This window comes from Hippocampus zosterae, chromosome 20 (genome assembly GCF_025434085.1).
Source record: "Hippocampus zosterae strain Florida chromosome 20, ASM2543408v3, whole genome shotgun sequence".
NCBI classification, from domain to species: Eukaryota; Metazoa; Chordata; class Actinopteri; order Syngnathiformes; family Syngnathidae; genus Hippocampus; species Hippocampus zosterae.
In genome coordinates, this window is record NC_067470.1 from 9,822,501 (window position 1) to 9,841,556 (window position 19,056).

At 41.0% G+C, this 19,056-nt stretch overlaps 1 protein-coding gene across 1 annotated transcript in view; it reads left to right on the forward strand.

The window, feature by feature from the left end:
* Positions 1-19,056, forward strand: part of rnf32 (ring finger protein 32) — an 87,420-nt gene that overhangs the window by 9,809 nt on the left and 58,555 nt on the right. The window contains exons 3-4 of the transcript XR_007960274.1: positions 15,998-16,077; positions 17,919-18,031. The gene's annotated coding sequence lies outside the window, so the exon portion shown is untranslated. The remainder of the gene's footprint in view (positions 1-15,997; positions 16,078-17,918; positions 18,032-19,056) is intronic.

Sequence of the window (19,056 nt, forward strand, 5' to 3'; positions counted from 1 at the left end):
TAATGGGTTCCCTGAAGGAAATCTGTAGATTTGTGTATGAACATTTTAGAAGGGACTTGCTAGTCTAGGGTCACCAGCTAGCCAAAGTTATGTTTATTAGGGCTAATTTGAAAAATATTGTTTCATGGCATTTTAAAAAACAACAACTTTATTGCGCTAGTTGCTAACCAGGAACAACTTTTATTTTGTTGCCTTTTTGGAGGCAGCCCGGTGATCGATTGGTTAGCGTGTCGGCCTCGCAGTGCGCAGGTGCAGGGTTCAATTCCGGCTGCGGCCTTCCTGTGTGTTCTCACCGTGCCTGCGTGGGTTTTCTCTGGGTACGCCGGTTTCATCCCACATTCCAAAAATATGCATGGCAGGTTAATGGAACACTCTAAATTGTCGCTCGGTGAGTGTGAGAGTTGTTCGTCGGAGTGTGCCCTGCGATTGGCTGGTGATCACTTCAGGGTGTACCCCGCCTACTAACCGAGGACAGCTGGGATAGGCTCCAGCATGCCCTGTGACCTTTGTGAGAATAAGCGGGTCAGAAAATGGATGGATAGATTTCTTTTTGGATAAACTATGAAAGACGTACGGTACTTTTTGGGAAATTTCAGGATTGGTCTGTTTATCATTGATTTTACTTGAATTGTTGTCATGCACTGAATTTCTTGAAAATACAGTTTCATGCTAGTCGTATGATATTTTTCAGTTTCATGACTCACATGACATAAAATAAGAACTCATCCAAACTGTGCTATCAAACAACCACACATGCGACAACATCCACCCAGTTTTATTTATCCGCTCTAAAGACCCCATGAAAAAGTTCAAATGGATCGTGAAGGTGCCCCAAATGACTTTATGGCACACGTTTTTATGAAGCGGTCAGACAATCAGTCACTGGGGACCGCTTTTACGATTTGTTTAGCTAGAGTTTGATCGTCTTGTCGTCCAGGAGCTCCTGTGCGCCGATCACATATTCATAATATGAAGCGTTTGTCCAATAGAACAGAAAACCGAACGTTTTAAAAAGCACATGCTAGGTTAGCTAACAAACGAGCCACAGTTAGCTGCTTTTCTGCATTGTTATTATGACTGTTATCAAAGCGAATGTTTTATCGGCAATAATATTAAACCAGAAGCAACTTTGGTAACCTTGCAATTTCTACCGCTTTCTAACAAAACATTGATTTGCGCGGCTTTCAATAGCAGCGCGTCAAGCTCCGCCATCAAAAGGACATTGACTCCAAATTAGTTGTAACACGCCGTCTTGAGTGTTTTTCCTTCAGCGTTGTGCTTTTGTAAAGCAGCACTAATCCCAAAGCGGCTTTCCTCCAAAACAACACAACCTTTGAGAAGTTCGTACAATTCAAACAAGAAATTGCGGCTACGGGAGGCGCGCTAGACGGGGCGGGCATGTCGGGACGGGCATGTCGGGACAAGTCGCCATATTTGTTGCCGTCATCCAGGGGAGGTCAGATACAGAAAAATGGAAGAGAGACAAGGGGCACTTAATCTTGTGTTAAAAGCAATTTAACATCCCGTAGGTCAACGTGATAAGCAGGAGGATATCTTGAAACATTTGTTCTAGGTTATCGATGGCACAGCAAAAAGTTAGTAATGTGAATCTCACGTTCAAAGTGTTGTTTTTTTTTTAAATTGCGAGCTAGTTTGAAACATTCAACTTTTCTCGTTTTTATTTTCAGGTAAAAAGAAATGGCCAATATCTTGTGTCGACGTTCGAAATTTAAATAAACTTTCATTTGTCATTTTAAAGAAAAAATGTATGTGGTCACATTCAACATTTCAATGTTTTTAATTTTGAAATAAAAATATGCAATGCTGCTGTTACTTTAAAATTCATTTAAAATAAGTGTGACAATTTTTTGTTCACTTTTTTATATAAAAAAATAGAAATAAAATTGTGATACCTAAGTGGCAGTGAAAATCTCTACTTTTTGCATTTTTAAATAAAATCAGCCAAGTTGAATTTTAAAATAAAAAGATTATGTGATGTGTTTTCCAATCTGTTTTTTAAATTTTGAATTGGAAAAAAAACAGTGCGATATCTACATTAGAACTTTGTAAGAAATTGAGTTTTTTTTAAAATTTCAATTACAAAAATGTCCGAATATAAATAAAAACATTTTGGCATTTTTATTAAATTATCCAAGTGATATTTTGTAACAATTAACTTTAATTTTATTTTTGCAATGAAACATATTGGTGTGACCAATTTTCATTCAATTAAAAAAACCTATTCAACATAAGTTAAAATAAAAATACATATTTTGTTTATCTTGTAACATTCAAACTGATTTTTTTCATCTTTTTTTTTCCTTGTCAGCCCCGTAAATTAAACACAATATTTTGTCAAGAATAGATCTGTTTCAAAATGTAAAAAGTCATCAGAAAAAGTAGTCAAGTACAGACACCTGGAAAACGTTCTCAAATACAGGACCAGTATTTATACTCAGTTACTTCCCACTACTGGCAGCGGGCCAATAAGAAACGTGCCCTTGTAGCAAGTGTTGGTCTGTTTCGGACTGCTTAAATCCAGGTGAATGTAGCACCGCCCCCCTCGTCTGCAGCTGGGAAACTCCTCACACCCTTTATCTTTACTGCCTCCAAGCAAAAGAAAGAAAGAAAGAAGAGAAAATCTGGAAAGTTTTCCCGACTGCTTGGGCGGAGCAGTTTATAAAAGGCCGACAACTTCAGAAGCGAGAGGATCACAGGCGGCCGCGTCCGTGCAGGTGTTTGACGTCGCTTTTAGTGGTGTGGATCTCCGTAATGTCATCAAAACGTCACTTTTATTTCACAGACGCTGCGTTTTGGTTGTTCTTTTGCGAATCTAATTGATGTTTCTTTTCCCTGTGTGCGGTCATAAAAACAACAACCCCCCCCTTCAAAAAAAAACATCATGATGTAACCCGGTGCAGCGCTGCGGAAACACTTTGCTTGGCCTTGCGTGAAGGCTTGCGCGAGCAGTTCGATTTATTATTTCAGCTAATATTACGTTATTGCATTTATTTTCTTAACTTTATGATTCTTTATGAACGGTACAATTTTCAAATAGTCTAAGAAGTTCCATCTTTAAGGCTGAATTGGCCTGTTGCCTTGACATGCACCACGTGTTAGCATGCTAGCAAGCATTACCATGTTAGAATGCATTTTCATAGTCCATCCATCCATCCATCCATTTTCTGATCCGCTGACCCTCACAAGGGTCACGAGGCGTGCTGGAGCCACTCCCAGCTGTCTTCGGGCAGTAGGCGGGGGACACCCTGAACTGGTTGCCAGCCAATCACAGGGCACACACAGACAAACAACCATCCACGCTCACACTCACACTTATAGCCAATTTGGAGTGTTCAATCAGCCTGCCGTGCATGTTTTTGAATATGGGAGGAAACCGGAGTACCCGGAGAAAACCCACACAGGCACAGGGAGAACATGCAAATTGTGCCGCCATTTTCACAGTCATATGTATTAGTTATTTCCAAAAGTCCGCGTTCAGCATTGGGGGTGCCTCATCTCACCCAACTACCACAGACAGCCTTCCCAAGCTAAATTTTCAGCAAAAAATTTGACTCAGTGTGAGTGTTTGGCCACATCCTCCTGCTTGCACAACTTCCCAAAAAGTTACGTTGGGGTGCGTAAAAGCTCACCCACTTGCTAGACTGGAGGCTGCGCACACAAAAACGTGTTGAATGTTCCGACTTTGATGCTTTTCGTGAAAAGTTGCGGGAGGGGGTGTGGGAATGCGGCCATTTCAATGACAGTGAGTGCACACTCACACTATTGGAGTTTCATATCATTGTGACTTTTCTCTTGAATTGGACTTCCTCCTTGTGTTTTCGCTCTTATCTGCTCGTACTCTGACCCCCGCCACAGCTCTGCCTGTAAAAGGCATTAAAAGGCCATCATCACAATCAAAGCTATTGCTCATCATTATTGTGAATTGCAGGCAGCAATTTTTTATTCTTCCTGAGAAAAAAAAAATCAGAACGAATCCACATTTTTATGGCAACACTCCCAAATGATCCCTTTCATGTACCCTGTAACCTGACGACACGAAAAGCTGTCCACTGTCGTACCCGCTGTCCCTCAAAGGGTTAATTCTTCATCTCATCATTTCTATCGCACTTCATAGCGGCGCAAATGTTTGTCGGTGCAATCGAAGCCCAAAAATTGGATCTTAATTTTGATATATGTGATATTATAATTTTTTACAAAGTGTGCGTTTATTACACAAAAAATAACGTCAAAATAATTCTCTGTTGATTTCGTCTCTATAGCTCACTGCCCCTTGGGGACATCATTTGCATGCATTTTTATGTCGTTTCTGTTCAAATGAGAAAGAACAGTATTTATTAGCGGTGTCAAAGGGTTCATGAGGCTTTTTGTGTGTGTGTGTGTGTGTGTGTGTGCGTGTGCGTGTGTGTGTGCGCAAGCGGCATGAATGCTAATAGCATGCAGCTCAGAGTAGTGCACTCAACTATGTTAAGAGCATTACCGTGCGGTGGAAAGTAGAGGCAATTACAAAAAATGTTAATATTCTCGTATTTCGGCTTGCGGCTTGCAGTGCATTATCTCAAGACGACATGGAGTGAAGTGGGTCTAAAAAGTCTACACACCCATGTTCATACGCCAGGTTTGTGTGACAGAAAAAAAAATGAAAGCGAAAATCATGTGAGCCATGTATAGCTCAATTTGGGAGAGAAAAAAAAATTGAGATGCGGTTGCATAAGTGTGCACACCCTCTTACAACTGGGGATCTGTCTGTCATTTAAAATGAACCCATAAAATTAAAATCTATGTTAGATGGAAGTCAACACACGCCTGCCAGCATTTAGAGTATCTCTGATTAATCCCAGTTAATGTTGGGTTGTTCTAGTCAGCTTTCCCTGATTTTTTTAAATTTTATTTTTGGTCACATCTGACAACACAAACCATGTATATGTATGTACATACACTGTACCATGCAACCGAGTGAAGACAATGAACATCAAGTGGCGAAAATATTGCACGGGAGAGACATTAGAGAGGACAGCCAGTCAAGGATGCTGCCGAGAGCACTATTGCAGAAATTTCTAGCAAGTACTGGCATTTAGTATGCGTGACAACAATCTCCTGTCTTCTTGGTGTGTCTTGGCTATTGGGTAAGGTGACTTATCTTACAAAGAAAAAAAAACTTGAAATGTCCCAAATCTATGTAGGAAACTGTGTTATGGTCCAAGAAATTCAGTCTTGGCATCATCATGGTTTGGGGCTGGTCCTTCAGCTGGAACCGAGGCCTTTGAACTATGAACAGTTAGCGTTAGCACGAAACCTTCAGGCTTCTGCTCGAAAAAATAAAATGTCAGGGAAAGTCTACTACAACAGTTAAACTTTATTTGAAATTAATCATAGGCACTTCAAATGGCGGCAGGTATATGCTGACCGCCATTTAACACAGTTGATCGGGTAATTTTGAACACAGCCACATCCATAGTTATTAGAGGGTGTGCACACTTGTGCAACCACATCACACTTTTTTAGTTTTACTTTCCATTTTTTAAAATTGAATAAAAAAAATTATACATCACTTTAAAAATGGTAGAAAAGGTTTTGAAGTGATTGAACTTGGGCGTTGTCATTTTTGTTTTTACATAACAAATACTTGGTATTTGATTAGGGGTGTGTAGACTTCTTAGAGCCACTGTAGAGGCATAAGAAAATTGTCAAAAATGCCTTAAAACGTTGCATAGAACTCATGTAGTTTCTTGCAATCATCCACAGATGATTTGGGGGGCCTATAGGGGGCACTGGGGGCCTAATCTAACCTGCTGCTGCTCTTCTGCACTTTCCTTCCCAAGGGAAGCAGGGAGCTTTTAGTATCAAGAGTGAAAGTGATGTTTTTTTTTCCCCCCTGCAATCAAAAAAAAAAAGTGAGTACTAGTGGAGGCTGAGAGGTCCGCCATCAGCAATGTCTAATCACGGCTTGATTGGCACCCCGCGTGGAACCGGCCTGTAAATCACTGGCATGTCAAGCGCTCTTCAGACGGCTCCGTCAGCAGCATGCAGAATAGGAATCGCCTCATTTGTTCTTTTCTTTTTTTCCTTTCTAAGCTTTTTTTTCCCCTTCTTGCTGCCCTGGTATTTGCCACGTAGGTCGTATCAGAGGCAGAATGACACGCCAGTGTCCTTCCCGTCCGTCTTGAATAGTTGTGTCTGGAAGGCACAGGTGAATAAATGTGGGTTTTACCATTTAAACATTGTAGTTGCTATTTTTATTTTAGGACACTGATGATGTCTGACTTTCACTGAATACGTTTGTATGTGTGTGTGAATGTGTGTGTGTGTGTGTGTGCGTGTGTGTGTGTGTGTGTGTGTGTGTGTGTGTGTGTGTGTGTGTGTGTGTGTGTGTGTGAATATATCACTACGCCATCAATGACTTCATATTTTTCTTTATTCTTTTTTTTATGTCTTTATGTAATAATTTAGGACACTGATGATGTCTGACTTTCACTGAATACGTTTGTATGTGTGTGTGAATGTGTGTGTGTGTGCACCTCAACAGATCCAGCTGTCAAACTCATAAAGTTCGCAGACGACACCACGGTCATCGGTCTCATCAAAGACGGCGACGAGTCTGCGTACCGCCAACAAGTGGAGCAGCTGGAGCTCTGGTGCAGCCGACACAACCTCGGGCTGAACACGCTCAAGACTGTAGAGATGATCGTGGACTTCAGGAAACATTCTTCTCCTCTGTTGCCCCTCACACTATCCAACTGCCCTGTGTCAACCGTCGAGACCTTCAAGTTCCTGGGAATCACAGTCTCCCAGGACATGAAGTGGGAAGTCAACACCATCTCCATCCTGAAAAGGGCCCGGCAGCGAATGTACTTCCTGAGGCTGCTGAGGAAGCATGGCTTGCCACAGGAGGTGCTACGACAGTTTTACACGGCAGTCATCGAATCAATCCTGTGTTCTTCCATCACGGTTTGGTTTGGGGCCGCCACAAAAAAGGACAAAATCCGACTTCAACGGACAGTCAGGACGGCAGAAAAAATCGTTGGCACCGCCCTACCCACTCTTGAGGACTTGCACACTGCAAGAATCAAGACAAGGGCACGGAAAATCCTCCTGGATCCCCCGCACCCTGCCCACCACCTTTTTCAGCCACTCCCCTCAGGCAGACGCTACAGATCTATGCGTACCAAATCCAGTAGACACTTAAACAGCTTCTTCCCTCTAGCCATTAACTCCTTAAACAGTCACTGACATAGTCACTCTTCTTGCACCACAAAATGGTATTACAAAACTACTGGTATACTCTAAAATGGTTCAATGATTTTGTTGTTTACGATGATACTAGTGCAGCGTGTTATACCGGAGACAAATTCCTTGTGTGTTCTACATACTTGGCCAATAAAGATGATTCTGATTCTGATTTAATACTCAAGAATGACTCCACTTCATTTCTGGTCTACCAGTATGATTCCCTCACTTTTTCTTTTTGGCTATCACGCTTTTTCCAGAAATGTCTCTGCCCATGCTTCTGATTGGCTAGAACGACCTTGACAGTTGTATGACGTTTACAGCGCTACCTGTTGCTTTTGTTGTGTAATGGCAAAAGGTATTCATACTATGTATTGTCCTAGATTCATCGCCACATGTGTAAAATAAGAGTCGAGTAAAAGTAATTCCTGTAGTTGAATAATTTTTTTTTTTTAAAAGTCGTCAGGACAAAATCTCGTCAAATTTGTTTTTCCACCCTCGCTATGCGTTCTCGTACATTTTGAGTGGTTGTCATGTCACGCTACCGATGACAAGGCAGGCTTGCTTTCCATCTGAGCTACGGCAGCGGTTACCAATGGAAACGAATGTTGCGCCTCACCCTTTTGTGTGATTCATCGTATTCACGGTGTTGTTCACATGTGTCTGTCTGTCTGTGTGTGTTTTGTGTGTACTTGCGTGCAACTAATGTAGCATGCCGGCACTGAGTGTGACAAAGACGAACGAGCCAACGAAAGAGGTGGGGACGCTTCAACAACGTCCGACCCTCCGACACCAATTAGCAGATTGATTACGCGCCCGAGAGACGAGCGGACGCGTGTCACTCGGCACCACACAAGGCGAGTGACAGGAAGGAGGCCAGGCTTTTTTTCCGCCGTGTACCTGGAATGTTAAAGCCGGGGGAACAAGAGGCTGCTCTGGGGGAGCCATACAGAGGCAGTGATCCGTGCGGCGGGTGTAGAGCTCCACACCGGCAGCCTTGCACATGACGAATGCCGGGGACAATCCGTATTACTGCGCACGGCTTCCAATTCTGCCGCCATGCTACTCCCACACGCATCGACGGAAAGGCAAATGTTTGGCAATGTAGCTTTGCCCATCTGTCTTGTATACATGGTACCAATTCGGTAGTGATTCGACCAAATATTGAGAAGTCGTTCGCCTTTGAACGACCATAGTCAAAATTACCCTAAAAAATATCCGCGACAAACAACATGTCAGACTTCCTGTGATGACAACAGCATGGGTTCTTTAGACTTTTTTGTGGGTCTAATCATGATAGATATGCGTACCAAATTGCCTTTTGATAAATTTAACTGGCATCAGGGTCTGTTTTAAAAAAACATTATGTGGAGGACGCAAGCGACCATACTTAACAAACCAAATGGTCATCCTGTGTCGATTTCCGGTATGAGTTCTCGAGACGTTTTTGTAGGTCTAATCATGATAGACATGCCTTCCAAATTGCCTTTTGATAAATTTAACTGGCATCAGGGTCTGTTTAAAAAAAAACATTATGTAGAGGACGCAAGCAACCATACTTAACAAACCAAATGGTCATCCTGTGTCGATTTCCGGTATGAGTTCTCGAGACTTTTTTGTGGGTCTAATCATGATAGACATGCCTTCCAAATTTCCTGTTGTAACATAAAACTGACATCAGGGTTTGGTTTTTAAAAATATGGGCAACCAAGTTAATAGACCAAATGCTAGACTTCCTGTGTTTTTTAGGTCATATGTTCAGTGCTCAGTAAAACTAGTTTCAGGGGCCGAGTTTTTACAACAAAATAAAACTGGGTGACGTGATCAAACTAAACAAACAATTTTTACTTCTCAGGCAAAGGTTTTTTGGGAAAAAAAAGTGTTGCAACCACAACTCATGACAGACCCGCCTACCAAATTTCATGTTGTTAACTGAAACTGGCTACTGGGTCTGAAGTTTGAAAGTAAAGAACAAAATCTAAGCAGCACACCCAAACCCCCAAAAAACAAACTGTCAGACTTCCTGTGTCTTTTTACATATGGGTACTTAGGACTGTTTTATGGGTCCGCTCATGATGGATATGCCTACCAAATATTATTTTGGGAAGGAAAACTGGCTTCAGGGATTGAATTAAACAAAAACAGCAAAAAACAAAACTGTGGAATGCCACCAAACTTTAGCAAATGGCAGACTTCTTGTCTTTTCAAGTTTGTGTTCTTTAGAGTTTTTTTGTGGATCTGTTCATGATAGACATGCCTACCAAATTACAAATTGCTAAATGAAAACCTATGAATCTATACAGAACATGTTAGAATTTTATAGGAAGCCATGAAACTTTACCACTATGCTGCACCCTCAAGAAATATCAAAAAACTCAAATGCATTTTAATTTAGCGTCCCCCCAAATCAAAGTTTTCCTGATTCTAATGTAGTCGAAATCGGACAAAATGTGTAGGAGTAGGATGCAGTTACACTCCCACGAAAACAGTCCAGAGAGCTGAGTTGTCGCCAGTGGATCCGTGATTCAATTTGGGAGCCATTAGGTGGTGCTTCCAAACATCCCGTACAATATACGCTGTGATGGCTCACTAAGAGGATGAGACGATGACATCACCCCCAGTTCGGAATACCTCCTTCGCGTATGGATGAATGGGAGAGCGAGGGAAAACGGGCGCGGGGCAGGCTGGACAACGAAAGAAAGCAATTTGTGAAATTAAAACTTTTGTGGCGCATGATTTAGAAGATCGTACATACACACACATTCCGACTTTCTTATAGTCTGCAGACAAGGTCAAAGCTTATTAAAGAGTAACCATCAACATTAACACCAGGCCACCTCCTCCTCCACTTGGCTGGCTGGCAATTATTTGCTAAGTCATGACGGAACGCTGAGCAATGTTTCTGATGAGTCATGGCGTTTGTCGCACTCGCACCTTTCCGCAAGTTGAATCACACCGGGATCAAATGGATTTAGTCAGCCAGGTCGAGGATAAAGTTGTATTTATTTTCGGAGATTAAAAGTTTCCGTTTTGTAGGATAGTCATTTGTATTTATAAAAAGTCAGAATGAAGACACTTTTTTTTAAAAAGACAAAATAGTTAGGATTTTTCTAGGAATCCCATACAGTACAGTGCAACCGCGTTACAACATACCTCATGGACATAGCGAATTTGTACGTTAGTTTGTTGTAACCATTTCCAATGAAATGGCCGCCAACTACGACGTACAAGATACCATGAACATTTTTTTTAAATGTAAGTTTGAAATGTTTTAGCAACACTTTGAGTTGCATTTTTATGTATGAAAAGTGCTCTATATATAAAGTTTGATGGATTGAAATGTCATCTTATATATATATTACGCGTCGTCCCGCACGCGGTCTGTCCTTCCGCCTGTCCCTTTTCAAAACGTACCTACTTCACCGCGCCGCTGCACGCCGCCACTGCGCGCCGCCACTGCACGCCGCCACTGCGCGCCGCCACTGCGCGCCGCCACTGCGCGCCGCCACTGCGCCGCTCAGGCAGTGGCTCACTACGATCGCGCGGGCATCTTAGAGAAAAAATGTTGTCTACCCACAAGCATTGCAATAAAATTGTTAGTTATTTAGTAGAGCTAAACATCTCTTTATTTTCGCGATAAGCAATGAAGATGAACAAAAAGTTGAACCAAGCAACAACACTTTTGTGGGCCGAAGGTCCACCTTACCAGCCTTCCGCAGGAACTAGCTGATGAGCCACCCGGAGTGCGGCGAACCAGCTAGTACAGTATAAGCAAGGTCATGGGGGCAGTTAGCTTCCCACGGTTTGTTGTAACAGGCCTTTTCACAATTTATTGGGAAAAAGCTGGTCGTTATAAAAGTGTTTGTCGTAAGCAAAATTGACAAATGGAAAATGAATGACTGTATGTGAAATCAGGACTTCGAAATGTGAACAGGTGGAAATCTTGAAAAAAGGTTCGACTTTTTTTCTTGATAATTTTACACTCTCTCTACACCTCTACAAAACCAAGGAAGTGCTAAATAAGAGATCTTTGTACACATTATACACTTCATTATTATTACCATATATGACCTACTGTGTGGAAATATGGGGAAATGCCTGCAAAACAAACACACTCCCTATTCTCAAACTACAAAAAAAGCAATTCGAATTATTAATAGATCAAAATATACGGAACCCACAAATCCACTATTTATCAAATTAAATACGATGAAATTTTATGACCTGGTTGACTTTAAAATCGCCCAATGAATGTACAAAGCACACAATAAACTGCTCTGCCAAAACATTCAGAAGTTTTTCGAAATTCGAGAAAGCAACTATGAATTAAGAGGTACAAACTTATTCAAAAAACTCAAAACAAGAACAAACATCAAGTGTATCTATCAAAGGTGTTAATCTGTGGAATAATGTCGAAACGGACCTGAAAATTAGTAAATCGCTTGCTGAGTTCAAAAACAAATTCAAAAAAATAGTACAAACAACCTACATCAATCAGAGTTAAAATGATAAATTCTAAACATTAAATATAATGATAAATCAGAGCTAAGTTAATAGAGAAAGGTATTGAAATATCCATTATGAATACAAGAGAAAATTGACACAAGAGTGCCAGGGTGTGGATGTATATAATCCTGATACAAACCAAAAGTTGTAAAAATATCACGGTTAAGGGTAAAGTATGAGCCTTAATGGAGTCTTCTTTTTTTCTGATTGATATAAAAATGATTTAGTAGATATAAACACAAGACTGAAGACTGATTTCTTTCTTTTTACTTTTTTATCTACCTTATTTTCTGTCAAATTATTACTGTGTATGTTTTATGTTCAATAAACAAACTCGCAACCACTGGTGGCAAAATTTAGAAATTTATTTCGGAAAAGGTCGTACTATTACAGTAAAAACGAGCATTTTAGAAGAATAATGTCAGATTTTCTTAAGATAAATACTCTTTGACAACAATTACATCTTATTTCTTCTGTCTTAATAAGCGGTAAACCTTCAGAAATAAAGCCATAGTTTTCGAGATTAAAAAAAAACTAATATTATGAGAACATAGACACGCATATTTTGGAATAAATTGAATATTTTCAAGAAAATGCACACAATTTTCCTCTAACCATCGTACAAATGAGGTGACTGGATGACTGACTGTCATTTGTTTGTTTGGTTTTTTGACCAATCAGATTTCAGTTTTTGTGTTGCCGAAATGTAAGTTCCAGAATACCTATTGACTTTTGATTTTTTAACCAATCAGATTTTAGACTCAAGAGGAGAAAATGTGATGTCATTTTTCTCCCGCCCTCTGATTGGTTACTGTAGAGTTGCTGAAAATGCGATTCTTAATTACACAGCAGGTGACTGGCGACGACACATTTGCTAACACTGCTGGCTGTCTTATTTCACCTTGAAAAAAAAAGATTTACAGATAGCAACGGCGACTGTAGCTACTAGCTAGCTCTGACTGACACAGCTAGCAACAGATGTATGTTGTTTGTCCAATTAGCATCTCCCGTGAGTACAATGTATTTCATTTTAAGTTTCATGTTTTTGTCATGTAATTAGATATACCGGTATACTGGTTGTGAACTGCTTTACTCTAGTGTCGAGTTTTGGGGTTGATTTAATGCAAGATAACGGCTTAATTATGTTTCTTGTTTGAATCCAGTAATGGGATTCTGGCATGCCGCTAGTACTATTACCAACTCACCAAACAAGTAAACAAACCACCCATTCGCCAAAGGAGGCCTACAAAACATCTATCTGCTAATCAACAAACCAACCAGCCAAAAGTGAGCATGTTAATAATTTGTTTAAAATTTGTGATATGCTTTTTTAGCGGTGTACCTAATGATTTGTCCGGCATGTGTAAAACTAGCACGTTGACGCACACTTGCAAGGAGAGGGGAACTTTTATCAAATGAATGGTTCTTATCATGATTATTCTTGTGGATGGCTGCTTTCCTGAGAAGAAAGTAAGTCAAGTTTAATTGCAAGGTGAGGAGTGGCTGTCTGCGTGATTGTTGGGGGATTGCCGCCTGTTTAATGAAGGTAAACATGACACTTGGCGTCCATGCTGCCTCGCTCACATGTGGTTTCTTCTCGTCGATCTCAGATCGTCATGACGACAAAAAAAAGCGTAATAATTATGAGCGTGTGCTTGGAGTGGTGTGGTGGCAGCCTGGCGGCTCGTCCGCGTGTCGAAGCGGTTCCACTTTTTACGATTGATGCACTCGCAAGCGCAAAGTCCAGACATGTTGACGATTTGCGGCGATGCCTTCCATGCCTGCAGGAAACCACACAATTATTTTTTGGCTCGCCTTAAAATCTATCAACCGGCCAATCAAACATACAACCTACCAATTTACCAAACAAACTACTGACTTCCAAATCAATTTATTGAACTATCAACCAACCAATCAGCCGACAAATTAAACTAACTACAAATGACTACCAACCAGCCTACCACTCTTGTAAAAGTATCAGTTAATTGAATGGTTAAGAAAACAACCACGTGTGTTGACTGGAGTTTCCTGCCAGTGAATTTGTGTTTCCGAACTTTGTGGATCTTATGATCATCACTGCTTGATTTTGATCTTAAATTGTAATCGGTCATCTTTTGATGTACTCTTCCACGAGGGGAGCGGCTCAATTACAGGAGGTCTCGTGCACACGGTTAGACAAATTATTATTATTATTATTAATTTGTTTTTTGCAGCAAAGTCGAGTCAGCCATGAAGAGGCCCCTGCCAAGCTATCACACAAATGATCATTTTGAAAACGCAGGCCTTTTTAGCACATTATATGTTTTGAAAAGTGATGTTGTTAGCTCAGAGTGCAATATTTCATTTCAAAACTTTCATTCAATGTCACAAAATGCCAATAATTCATTCGTGCTAACTAGTCGTAATGGCCACCTCATGAGAACCATGCGATTGTGTTGAGCCAATTAATGAAACGTTATTGGTGGAGATTTTTAAAATCAAACTAAATTGTATGAACAGATCACTCATTGAAACGTTTCCAATAATGATAAAAAACTTTTTTTCAGTTTACTGAAAAACATAAAATTGATAGGATTATGAAAGTCCACTAGCTCGATGCTAACACACAATGCCATGGCAGGCTCACAAAACTAGCATCAGTGTTATGTTACTGATAAATCTTACTTATATTTGAACTTAAACGGCAGCCACACATGCAGACGGCGCATACAACAGAATTCATAGCAATATATTCTTTGCCCCCCCAAAAAAACGAATATCACCGCAGTTTTATGACATTCTTCTTCTGCGTTTCATTGTTGTGTCTGTCCATGTAATACTGCCCCCTAGTGACTTAGATTCACATATCAGACAGAAAATGCCCAATGAATTATTGCGTGAAATCATGATGCACGAAATCCTTAATTTGTTACATTCTATTTAATTGTTAGAAATAAAATTGTAGATTGCTATGTTGATGGTTTTCGTTTTTGACCTATTATCATTGGCCTTGCTAGTATTCATGAATATTTGTATTTAGGAGGAACCCTGTGACCATAAAATCGAATCATGACGTGTACAGGTGACATTTTGAATGACAGTTGAAGAACTCGTGGCCCCCGGACCACGATTTACCCCCCCCCCCCCCCAAAAAAAATCCAAAACAAAAAAGAAAATGTCTTATGTGACTGTCTCTTTGCTGGTTCACAAACTCGCTTCCTCACTCACAATGATATAAAGCTCATCCTGAGAAAAAAAACATTTTGATATTACATCATCGCTTCAAAACCTGCACATGCGCATCACACACACACACACACACACACACCTACACCCACGCACACACACATTTGGGATAATTCAGCAGCTCAGTCTCCATTGTTGACATTCAGCCGCCTTTCACAACTTGTGAATGTGGCACTAATTTGGATTTTTTTTTCTCCATCATTTTGCTTTACACTCCCAATGAGCGTTTCTTCTTTTTTTTTTCCTCCAGGCTGCAGGAAAGAAGCAATTACAGAGCGTCTTGGTCTCCATCCTCCGTATCACACATCTGGCTTCCTGTGGAACACGCTCAATAATGAATGTTGTGCTTTTTCTTTTGGCAGTGGGGTGGGAAATCACGGGAGGTTGCCAATGTTGTCGTCGGGACCCGTTGTTGTCACAAGGAAAGCCTGTGTTTTCATAACACCCGACGTGTCCTCACATGCCCCCCCCCTTAAAAAAAAATAGTCCCATTATGACACACGTCAATCATCTTTACTAATTACATATTTGGCAGCCATGTAATTACACGAAAAACGCAGTCCCGTGACCGACCCGATGAGATCCCTATTGACTTGTTTTATTAGATTTTATCTGACAGTGTATTACATGGGTAGTGTTTGATTGACTGAGTGTTTATGGTTGCACAAGGACATGAAGCAATATGTGGTTCACGCTTTAATTAAGATGCCGTTGTACTTGGCAACTATTTACGTGTGACTCATGAGCTTTTATCATTACGTTATTTTAAATATTTGTGTTTATTGTAGAACCTTTTATCACTTGTGTGTGTTTATAAATAAGATCGTAATCCCACTGAATCAAACCTAATCCAATCATTGCAATTTAAAAATGAACCGTCCTGGAATCATATTGCACCTTGTGTATCGAAAAATATTAAATGATATTTTATTGAAGAGATGCACGCCCCTAATATACGGGGTGCCCACAATGTCCGGGTACATAGGAGATTTTACTTCTTCACATTCTTTTTCCTCTGCAGAACGAAGATGGCTCCATCAGAAGATCAAATCAATTTGCTACTCTGAAGTGGACGAGAAGGATGGTCGTAACGCCACAAAAGTATGTGTGTTCTACCATTTACCCAGACTTTATGAACACTCGCTGTAAGACCCCTCATTCCCCATCTTTAAAAGTCATTTTTATTCTTAGGCTTTTGACCCAGCATGGGACTTGATTTTAGTTTTACGGTTCATGTGCTTTTCATTGTCCATGTTATGAATGAAACTTATTTTTGTCCCAACGTGTAATGACATGGTGCTTTTTGCAAGAAGTGAGAGTCGGCTTGGACTATATTATTAGTTGTTGTCACCAGCACTTAGAGAGTCCCTCAATGACAGGCTGCTGTGTTTTACATGCTTAAAGTACTGATATTGATGGCAGGTAATGCTAGTTCCCATCCCTCAGTGTAAATAGCATTAGAGGTAATGCTTTAAAACGGAGAGGAAAAGAAACATGGAGTCGAATGTACGATTCAAGGGAAACATTTGTTCTGAATTCACATAATGCATATCAAACCCCTTTTCTTGATTAGCTGGATTTGTGTAACAGACAGCAACTCACTTCTAAATGCAGAAATCGTCTGCGCAGATAATTTTACGTATTGGTGGTCCTCAGGGTTCAATCCCGAGGCCCTTCTAAGTTCTGTCATTATTGTAACAAAAATTTCATTAATTCAATATTACTCAATATTTTTTCCTTTTTTAAAAATAAATAAATGCACATAGGAATATAATATACTACACAAAAGAAATTTATTCTACGTATTGTTTTTGTAATTTTTATACCCGTAGTTCAGAATCCATGCAATCAAATCAGAAAGTCGTGTAAAGGTCATTTCCCCCGAAAGACACGTGTTGGTTCCTGGACTGCTGTACTAGAAAATGATGCAAGAACGGTTGCAGCAAATCCGAACGCTCTTCCCCCTCCAACCGCTCCCGTGAAATACTTTTGCTCCATTCAGATCTCTCGCCTCCTTCTCCTCATTTTCCCTCTCTCGTGTGTGGATGCAAATGTATTGCTGATATCTTTCAATCGAGGGCTCTGCCGTGCTTGCAATCACAGCGTCATTGTTCGCCTCATGTTGTGGAAAGCTCCTTTGACAGAGCACTGTGATGAATCACCTGTGCCGAGGCTTGTGGGAAAACGAGGCCTTCAGATCCCATCAGCCCTCCTCTCTTCCTTCTTCTTCTTCCTTCTCTTCAGTGGGAAAAACAACAACATTCAATTCATTTTCGCTGCTCTTTCATGTCCTCCTGCACACACACTTGTTTTAAAAAGTCCTTTTTCCCTTTTGTGGCAAAGCAAATACGTGGTGGATTTAGCTCATAAAAGGCAAACGCTTTTACTTGCTTAAGGTGCTGACGGCCCGGGCGCACTCTGTTGTGTTGGCGGCTTAGAAAAACAAAACGTGCGCAAAGGTTTAAAAAAAAAAAAAGACACAGCCGCCAAATTAGGTGGCGTAGGATTCCGATTCATTTCCCAGCCGGTGGAAAAAACAATCCCAAAATACCTCCACCCTCCTCCTCGCCCTGCTTGCCCCTTTTTTTGTCCCGGAACTCTTTCAAGTCGCTCGATTTCTCCCGTCGTCTTATACTTTGGGATTCCTTATATCAACTCAAAAGAGGCAAATATAAACTTGCAGGCATGTTAGCGTGTGAGCACATGACCGCCTCCGAGCTGTTTTGTTCCCAAGCCCCGACACTCCCTCCAGGTTGGCGAGGCAGGCGAGGTACGAGGCCGTCAACCCTGGTCACGTCGTCTAGGGAATAAAGATGTGGTTTTCATGCATTTCCTGCCACAGACAAATTCACAAGTTCATACTCATCTAGAAAAACAATTATGGTCATTTTATGTTCACCATACACACCACCAGCATCACCCTCTCTTTGCTTCCTCCCCAGTTTTATACAAACTCTGAGACGTGAGACTTGGCAAGTCCATATTTCTGACATGCTCCAGTGAAGCGGAACCAACTGGAGACATTTGAGGGCGGACCAGCTGACTCCAAAGTAAGGTACGTTGTCGTTTTGCAAGATTTCAGTACCTTAGGAATTAGTAGCATAGCGTTAGCATCCTGGCTACCATTATTTATTTCACTGATATCACAAGCAGGCAAAGGCTGGGTGATTTTTGCCAGAATCGACCAACCACGCAGACTGCCGCATCACTTTATGGCAGTCAACTCCATTGCGCTTCAATTCGCCACAAGTTGCCCAAAAAAAGAAAAAATGCCGGATGGAGTTTATGGACGTGGACACTTTTGTACCTGCCAGCTGTGCAGCCATCACTCAGCCCAGTGCTCTAAATGCAGACATAACAAGCGGCCTAACGCACGCACGCACCCACACACACACACACACACACACACACACACACACGCAGAACACACACACACACACACACATTAACTCAAACCAAACAGTGACAACTTCAACGTCAAGGCACCTACGTTTATTGCTTATTTCGCCCCCCCACCCCCGAAACAAATCTATCGCAGCTAGCTAGCTAGCTAAAACCAACAACGGTGATTTCTGTAAAGACGACAATCACGGGGTGCAATGTGAGATACACTTGCACAATCTGATGACATTCTAATTGACTTGCCAAATAGTGAGCTCATCTGTCATGAAGTAATAACGTCTGTATGAATACTTTTAGAACATCTTATCGACTGATTGTTGACACGTAATGAGCGACAATGTATGTAAACGAGTATATTAGAATGGTGACAAGAGTGAGCCCACTAATTCATCATGTCATAACCATGAACTTTGAAACACTTGTTCTTAAGTCTTGATTGCAATTTATGAAGTCGTGAGCAGCCGTACGTAACAAATAATGAGGACGGTCATATCAAGTTGGCAAATAGTGAGCCAGCCCATGTCATATGTGGCTATTTTCTATTCTTTTTGTCAGGCTTTTTACAATGTGACTGACTTCTCAAACTGTTAGCCTAGTTTTGGAAACATCATTGCCGTCTTGGCAAACAGTGAACCGAGGTCATTTGTTGCCGTTTTTCCAGGACTCATTCATCACGGC